At 44.5% G+C, this 9,319-nt stretch overlaps 1 pseudogene; it reads left to right on the top strand.

The window, feature by feature from the left end:
• The first annotated feature begins 7,721 nt into the window (after window positions 1-7,721).
• On the top strand, window positions 7,722-8,941 carry LOC136488946 (serine/threonine/tyrosine-protein kinase HT1-like; annotated as a pseudogene).
• Window positions 8,942-9,319: the final 378 nt, after the last annotated feature.

Below are 9,319 nucleotides of genomic sequence, written 5' to 3'. Positions count from 1 at the left end.
TAATGGAAGACTCAGGCGAGAGGGAACAGTACTCGAAGACGAGCATATTCGGAAGAATATACCAACACAGTACAACCCATGAACAAAAGGCATTTACACTCAACCACCACCATACAACTACATCTGACAACAGCAGACTATCAAAGAATACGCCAGGACCTCGCATCCGAGTTCTTCCTGAACAAAACAACACGGATATACGCTCGGGGGCTACAAAAGGAAGGATATACAGTTCTTTCAAACAACTCAGATTCAAGACCCTCCAACTTTTTGTTCCAAATAGCAAGAGGCTCGGGGGCTACACTCATTGAGTGCACTTTTTTCAAAAAAGCGCACGTCACTCAGAAGACTTCTTCAAGGCAGACGACGTCAAGTCCACAAGATAAAAAGAACCCGGACATAGCTATATCCGAGCTCTTTTCAACAAAAAGAACCCAGACATAGCAAAATCCGAGCTCTTTTCAACAGAAAGACGGGTATATGCTCGGAAACCTTTCAACGAAGAGTTAGATGGATTTCAAGAAAAGACCCTCAAAGCTCCTTGTTCCAAACAGCAAGAGGCTCAGGGGCTACATCCAATTGGGAGTACTTTTTTCTTCAAAAAAGTACACACCACGCAAAAATCTCACGAAGTGCTACACGGTTTCGCTCAAGAAAGCACTCAGACGATGCTTGTTCCTGCTTGACGAGACTTGACAGAACAAGACGAGGCTTCCAGAACTCAACCATGAAGTGCTCGGGGGCTTGTCGGTGCAGGACCCACAGGATACCCCGCAAGGAAGGGAGAAGACCTAGTCCAATTAGGATTCTTCTCCTGTAATCTTAGTAGCAGTATTACTCTATAATCCTACTAGAAACTCTTATTGTAAACCGACTAGGACTCTGGCCTCTTGACTATATAAAGGAGGGCAGGGCTCCTTGGATCGAGAGATCAGAACAACAATTGTACAACACAACACTTTACAATCAATCCAACGCAAAGGCTAACACTGACTGGATGTAGGGCTATTACTCGATCCACGATCGAGGGCTCGAACCAGGATAAATCGACTGTCTCTTGCATTAACCGTCGAGTTCTGCATACGCTGAAGCCCGAACATACTGCCCCGGGTACCCCTGTGGCAGGCTATCGGTGGTCAAACATCGATAATCAGTTACCCTGATTTCTATGTAGTGGGGTTCCAACGGCTAGCTCTGGGTGTTAGGGGTATTTATACCTCTCCATCTCGACCATAGAAGCGCTCTCTTGCCATTTTGGACATCTAGTTACACTCATTGGTGAGCAAGGGGAGTTCAAGCTTAGTGGAGTGATTGGGAATTGCTAATTACAGGAATAAGGACTCTATTAGTACTTGGAGAGTAGCAAGTGTGCATCCACTACTCTCATTTGGCTTGGTTAGCTCACATGAGAGTTTGTGCTTGTTATTGTTGGTGATCGGCATCACCTAGATGGCTTGGTGGTGATTGGGAGCTTGGTGATCTCTTGATGGAGCTTGTGAAATACCTAACTCATGGTGTAAACAGTTGTGGGTGATTCACCATGCCAGAGTAGCAAGAATCAACCCGTAGAGAGCACTTGGTCCTTGCGCGGATTAAGGGGGAGCTATACCCTTGAGCAGGTGCTCCAATGAGGACTAGTGGGGAGTGCCGATTCTCTGATACCTTAGGGAAATATCACCATGTCCCTAACCCTTTCTTTACTTTTAGCATTTATATTTCTGCAATTACTTTGTGCGTAGGCTAGAAACACAATCTAGATACAGGGGGTGAAATGCACTAAGTGATAGGTTTTAATTTTGTGAGAATTTTAGATTAGCCCAATTGGCCCCCAAACCCCCTTGGCTAGTTGCTTCGTGGGGGCTATATATACCGTCTTGGCCAGCCCATTTGAGTGTGTTAGATTGTGTTGATGACAAAGGGGTGTTGAGACACCATTCCAAGTGCTCTAGTCACCAGGTGTTTAAGGAAAAATTAGGTGATCAGTGTAGAGCTTTGTGAGGTGTTTAGGCTAGTTAGACCACCGCTTATGCACTTGCTCTAGGTTTAAACCTTGTGTTTAGCGAGGTTTGCATACCTCTTACCACTCAGTGATTGTGCACACCATTGTTGTACTTCGAGGGGTTTATAAGCTTGCGAGACCACGCCAACTGCATTTGTGGTGTGGCTATCACCGGTAAACTAGAGGGAACAAGGCCCATGATGATTTGGCTAGAAGCTCGATTGTGGAGACAACGGGGAATGGTCCAGGAGACACCATCTCGAAGACTCACTTGCCCGTGGGAAAGGCCTAAGGGCTATCCATGGAGTTACCTAATCAGGAGCTTGGTCCTTGCGAGGGCATCCTTACGAGGGACTCAAACGAGGACTAGGGGGAAGTGTGAGATTCTCAATACCTCGATAAAAATACCAGTCATCGACGAGAGTTTGCATCTCTATCTCAATTAAGCTTCTGCATTTATATTGTGTACCTAGGTTGCGTGCCTTCATTTATAGTTTAGCTTGCTAAGCTAGTTATTAGCATTCAAACCTAGGTTTCATAACTCTTTTGTGGTAGAGATAGCAACAATCTAGCAAAACTTTAGTTGCAGATCTAGATAGATTATATTCTTGCATAGGTTTTGACTAGGCGAAAATTAGAGGCCAACTTTAGAGTAGAAGTTTTTAAGTTGCCTAATTCCACCCCCTCTTAGGCGTCATGGTGATAAACAACCTCCTTGACTATGGCCCAATCCCCACGCCAGTAGGTCGACGAACCAAACATAACTTGCTGTGAACAGTGAAATAACTAGCTTTATACCTAACAAAGGTTGGATGCGACCAAGTTACAAGGAGAGAAACACTGAAACCTTGCAGACTTCGACTCAATCTCCGAACGGTTGCAGAACCACAATCTGGAACTAATCCAAACAAAATGGTGTAGCTGTACTGGAAACTGTAGAGCACGAACTAGGGGATCCCTGAGGGATCTCTTCACAAGTCAAAGAAGAACAAGGAAGAACAAATGTTTGAGTAAGACACTCGGCAGCTCGGCTGCAATACCATGTGGTTTATCAAATCATCAAAAAGTTTCTAATAGTTTAGATGTAAGGGATATTTATACTGGAACATCCATCCTAGTTGCGTACGAATTGGACTTAGTGTTTCTGAAGTTACAGTAGGTGAAAAGTATCCACGAGATGGAATTCTAGTGAGTTTCGCGCAACTGTTAGCCTCCTCATCGAGCAGTCTTCACTAATCTGGCTAGAACTCCTTATTGGAAAGTCCAAAAGATGTGCCATTTTTTGCATTGAAAAGTTAACTTGATTATCTTTCCAACCATGTATAGCATGCACAACGAAACTTTGTAGGATGGTACGGTATTGAGTGAGAAGTTACACCAAGATAATTTTTCGAGAAGACTGTTGACCTTCTGACCAGTCTACAATAAACTTGTTGACTCCCATTATTGGTATATGCAAATCAGTCGAGCTTAGAGGCATTGAAAGCCAGAGTTGATGAGCTTTCCAAAATATCCTTATGGACCTCCAAAGCTTTTGGGAATCAAGAGTTATGACTGTTTCTTTCTGCTGGTTCGTGCTGTCAGCAAGGTGGTGTGGCGGTTCAACTTCCATGTAAAACATCTTCTCTCCTTTTGTCCAGCGGTACCTCCTTCTTGTGTCAACCTTAGTAAGACATATGTAGAGCATTTAGGTAGGATAACTATCTCATGTATATCAAAGATAATTTCAGTGAGGGATGAATTCACCTTCTCTTGTAGTTTCTTGGCTCGACTTTGTGTGAGTGATCCTTGATTTGTATCTTTTATGTTGTATGGTGAATGGTTGACACTTGATGGAGCATGATGAGCTATGATATCCTCATCACATGGTCCCTTCATCATGGTCTAAAAACAACATTGTATCATCCAAACATTGCAGAATCGAGAGACCATCTTCGACCAAATGTGGAACAACCCCTTTGACTTGCCCATTTTCTTTGTTCCTAACAATCATAACCGCTAACGTGTCCACGCATGGTGTTCCAGCAAAGAGCTGAGTGATTTATCCTAAATTTCTTCCGAGTATGCGATGGTTCTTCTAGAACCCCTAATTCGAGTTCTAGGATTTCGGTCCTTTTGTGTCGATTAGTTAGGGATTGTGGTTTTGCAGTCGTTCAGAGATCGTGATGAAGTCCTTCAAGATTTTGGTGCCTCTCTCCATGTCGTTTGACTAGGTCTAAAGCTGCTGGACTGTGTTCTTGAGTTCGTAGAGATTGAATCGGGTTCAAGGATTTAATGCCTCTCTTCCTATCACTTGTCCACATCTCAACCTTTATTAGGTACAAAGGTATTTATCTAGGCTGGGTTTTCAACAAATTATCCCTTGTTTGTACCTACTATAAGATTGGACCTCCCCTCGGGTTGGTCCCTATCAGCGTCTCTCTAGACGGAAGACAAGCTAGGTTAATTATTTGCCAAGGCAGACAAGACCATGAAAAAAAGAAAGGAGTGCTTGAAGTAGCAGAAGAATGCATAAGGTAAATTCCCTGGAAAAAACGAATGCACGGAAAAAGGAAAAAAGTAGATGAGGATACGTGAAACCTAAGGGAAATCAACTGAGCAAAGCATACGTACCTAGCAGGCTAGGTATCTAAAATTGTTCTCCAGCTTGTGACAGTCTTCTTGTGAAATTTGCTTTGAACTCATTCTCTTCCTCTATGTCAAACAAACGTAGTACACTCTTTCCTTGGGTCCTAGCTACCATGAAAACATAGTACAGCCTTTTCTTTTATCTCGTCGCAAGTGAAGGATAAATGCTTTATTTCCATCTTGGACGGCACGATGTTGGCATAAAGGGATAAAACATTTAAACTTAGAAAAAAAAACCTTCAACATTATTTTCAGATAGTTAAACAAAATGAAAGTCACACTAATAGAACGAGAATATCCTTGATGGCACGATAGGAAATAACCATTAGGGATAGAGCGATAGGGAAATTTAAAAATGTCTAACCTTAGAAATAATTTCTCTAAGGTACTTGGCCGATAAGAAAAATTAAAACCCAATAGGGATAAAAATGTACCTCTGTGGGCGCCTATCGACAGGGAAATTGGACATCACCACCAGAAAAAAAAATCATTTTTTTTGGGACGGCACTGACAGAACAAAATGATTCTATACATAATTCACAAAAACAATAGATTTAGTACAATTTTAATAGAAACATATAGCACTATACATAATGCAAGTGCCCCCATTGATATTTAATATACATAAACAAATCATTAGTACCATGAATCCAATACATACAAAGATGTCCTACTATTTACATCAATAGCCACATACATAAAACAACCAAAGATTTAGCATTCATCTACTGAAAGCAATAAGTTCTTTAAATACTAGGCATCAACATGGCAGGCGTAATTTTTTGGCACCCACACTACTAGTTAAAGGTTAGTAACTATACTCGGTGCTTTCAAGAAAGCATCCATGCATTGGGTGTCAGTTCAAAGGAGTTCAGCTCCAAAACCTGAAATTTTAACATGGCTAACAAATATGCATATGTATATAAAAACTATTTTAAATGCAATAAAGAAATGTATATCAAAGTTACTATAATAGACAATATTAGTTACACTCTATATGCAACACCCTGCTTTGTCAGCACAAGAAGCCGAGGTTTGTGACCCTCTAGTGGCCACCGGTGCTCGAACGCCCAACCTCCTGCTTCGCTTGTTCGTCCCCTAACCACTCCAACTGTAAGATACTTGTGTCCAAATAAGATATTTGTCCTAGCCATTTTATGTTTATCTGATTTTGAAATGAATATTTGGGACCTAAATAAATTCAAATGAAAAAATTATCAGCTATAAAGTTTTATAACTTTTCGAGATCGACAACTTTCGTTTTGGTTATTTCTCCATCCGAGGTCATTGAATTTCAATTGTGAGAAAATTCAACTATAATTTTCCTTAGATAGAAGATTTCAAATGAAAAAGTTGTCAACTACAAAGTTGTATAACTTTTCAAAATCTACAACTTTTGTTTTCGGCGTTTCTTCATCCGAGATCATTTGAAAATTCAAATTTTAAATTTGAGAAATCAAACGTAATTTTCGCTAGACCGATGATTTCAAACAAAAATGTTGTCAACTACAAAGTTGCATAACTTTTCGAGATCTATAAATGTTGTTTTGGGCGTTTCTACATCCGAGATCCTTAAATATCACTACACACTCTATGACTATGGAACATATGGCTTTAGTTGGTGATAACTTCTATGAAATCTCGCGAATCAAATAGATGGACATCATAACAACTTCAAACAAAAAAGTTGTGAACTACAAAGTTACATAACTTTTTGAGATATGCAACTTTTGTTTTGGGCGCTTCTCCATCCGAGATCCTTAACTACCACTTCACACTCACTTATCACTACGGAGCATATGGACTCTTTTGGTATAAACTCTATAAAGTCTTGTGGTCTATATTTAGACATCCAAATGATCTCAAATCAAAAAAGTTTTAACTACAAAGTTGTAGATCTCGTCGTGTACTACAATTTTGATATAAAGTTCATCTTCACCAGACGTCATCTATGGAAGTTATGAAGTTTTTTTAGCATATCACTGTCGATTCAAGCCACGAACTGGCAGTGATAGTATCAGTGTTGGTTTTAGCCAAAAACCGATAGTGATGACCCAATATCACTGTTGATTCTTGGCTAAAATCGACAGTAATATGAACCGACACTGAAGACCCAAATATCAGTGGCGTTTGGTCCTATCAATGTCAGTTTTAGCCAAAAACCAACACAGATGTGCTATCATAGCCGGTTTCTTAAAATCCGATAGTGGTAAAGCCAGCAGTGAATGTCAGATCTGTAGTAGTGATATGACGGCCTCCACCAATGGGGCGAGCCTGTTTTTTAGGGAAAAATGAATTTCTATTACTCAGACAAAGCTGTGCCGGGATGGAGACTATAATTGGTTCCTCTTCCGGATCACAGACACTACCAACATGTTCTACTCTATTAAGCGACATGGAAACAAGGGGAAGCTCAAAGCTCAATGTACGTGGAACGATGGAACGTGAACTCGAGAGATGCCGAGCATGTGGGATGCGTGCGTGCGCGGACATGGATGGGACATGTCTGTGGCGTGGCGTGGAGTTTTTGTAGCGACTTGCGTAGGAGGCCCAACACTTACCGGTACATTGTCCTTTCTTATTGAGTTATATGCATCGTAGGCCCTTGAACTTGTCTCATGATGCCACTTAGGTCCACAAACTCTCTAATCGTACTTCTGGCACCCTAATGTTGTTTAAGTATGTCACTTAAGTCCATAACTCATTGGATCAAGGTTTTTGCCGACGTGGCAGGGATAGAGCGCACGTGAGCCGTGCGTGAGTGGTCATGGCGCTTGCTGCATGCGGCGGCGGATATGGACGTGGACATGGTCGCTCTGCTCTGTCACCTCTACTAGGCTGCCTCCTCGTCTTCTCGCTGCTCTGCCTCCGCGCCGTTGTCTGCCGCGCGCAGGAGCCTGGGCTGAGTACAACGGCGCTGGAAGAGACGCCGAAAAGGTGCGGCCTTTTCTGAACTACATCTTCATGTGCGACGTCGTCCGGCTTGTCCCACCATTGTCGATCATGTTGGTAGCAGCAGAGCAGCGGTACCATCGCCAGTCGGCATGCCGTGTGTGATGCTATTCTGTGAGTCTTGATACAGCTGGCGCCCCACATGCTCTCGTGCTTCCAGCTGCTGCGGCCGTTCGGAGGCGGTGGTGGCGGGGACACGGACCAGCAGCAGGCCACGGCGGTGTCTCCCCGTCGGGGCCCATCGCTGCCGTTCATGGCGAGCCTATTCGTGGCGTCCCCGTCGACGTCTAGGTGCGGGAAGAGCCCATGGCCGCCGCAGGAGGCGGACGACATGGAGAAGAAGCGGTGGGACAGCATGGAGTTGTGGTCCATGCTGCTAGACACGGTGATGGGCCCCGGCGGCGAGGACAGCCTCAGTAGGCGGCGAGAGGAGTGGATGGCCGACCTGGCGTAGCTCTTCATCAGCAACAAGTTCACGTCGGGCGCCAACAACCGCATTTACCGTGGCATCTACAAGCAGCGTGCCGTGGCTGTGAAGATGGTGCGCATCCTGGAGCACGACGAGGCCTGCCGCGTCGAGCTCGAGGAGCAGTTCATCGCGGCGTGCAAGAAGCCGCCGGTTTACTGCATCATGATGGAGTACATGTCCCAGGGCACGCTACGGATGTACCTAAACAAGAAGGACCCTTACTCGCTGTCGCCAAAGACGATCTTGGCGTTGGCGCTAGACATCTCGCTGAACAAGGTGGCCGACTTCGGCACCTCCTGCTTGGAGACCAAGTGCCTGGCCACCAAGGGCAACAAGGGCACCTACCGCTGGATGGCGCCAGAGATGACCAAGGAGAAGCCCTACACCCGCAAGGTGGACATGTACAGCTTCAGCATCGTGCTCTAGGAGCTCACCACCTGCCTGCTCCCGTTCCAGGGCATGACGCCTGTGCAGGCCGCGTACGCTGCCTCAGAGAAGGTTAGGTTGGGTTGCTTCCATTTCAGTTGATGATCTGTGAAAGAACTGAATCTCTTTGTCTTTTGTGATTGGTTGATTGTTGTTCCTGATTGGGTGTGTCCATCAATCATTAGAACCTGCGCCCGCCGCTGTCGAACTCGTGCCCGCCGGTGCTCAACAACCTGATCAAGAAGTGCTGGACGGCGAACCTGGCGCGGCGGCCGGAGTTTAGCTACATTGTGTCGGTGCTGGAGAAGTATGACCACTGCGTGAAGGAGGGGATGCCGGTGACGGTGCACCAGGAGCTCAGGCTCTGGCGCTCCTTCACCAAGATCTTCAGGACAGGCTGCATCACCAACAACTTGTCCATACCGGTCCACGTCCATGTCCGCCACCGCATGCAGCAGGCGCCATGACCACTCACGCGTGGTTCACGTGCGTTCTATCCCCGCCACGTCGGCAAAAATCTTGATCCGATGAGTGATGGACCTAAGTGGCATACTTAAACAACATTAGGGTGCCAGAAGTACGATTAGAGAGTTTGTGGACCTAAGTGGCACCACGAGACAAGTTTAAGGGCCTACGATGCATATACCTATTTCTTATTTGTGTCACTGTGTAAAAAAGGTACATCATAGACACGCGTTCAGCGTCATCACAAACACGCTTTGACACATTTGTAATAACGCGTCTGTAATAAGAGTTTATTATAGTATGTAATAAACACCTACAAGCGACACGCATTACTAACACACGTATGTTAGAAGCGTCTCGCGTGTCACCTACAAGCGTCT

Source organism: Miscanthus floridulus, chromosome 10 (genome assembly GCF_019320115.1).
Source record: "Miscanthus floridulus cultivar M001 chromosome 10, ASM1932011v1, whole genome shotgun sequence".
Lineage (NCBI taxonomy): Eukaryota > Viridiplantae > Streptophyta > Magnoliopsida > Poales > Poaceae > Miscanthus > Miscanthus floridulus.
The sequence above is the reverse complement of the archived record's forward strand: the minus strand, read 5'-3'. Positions and strand labels throughout refer to the sequence as shown.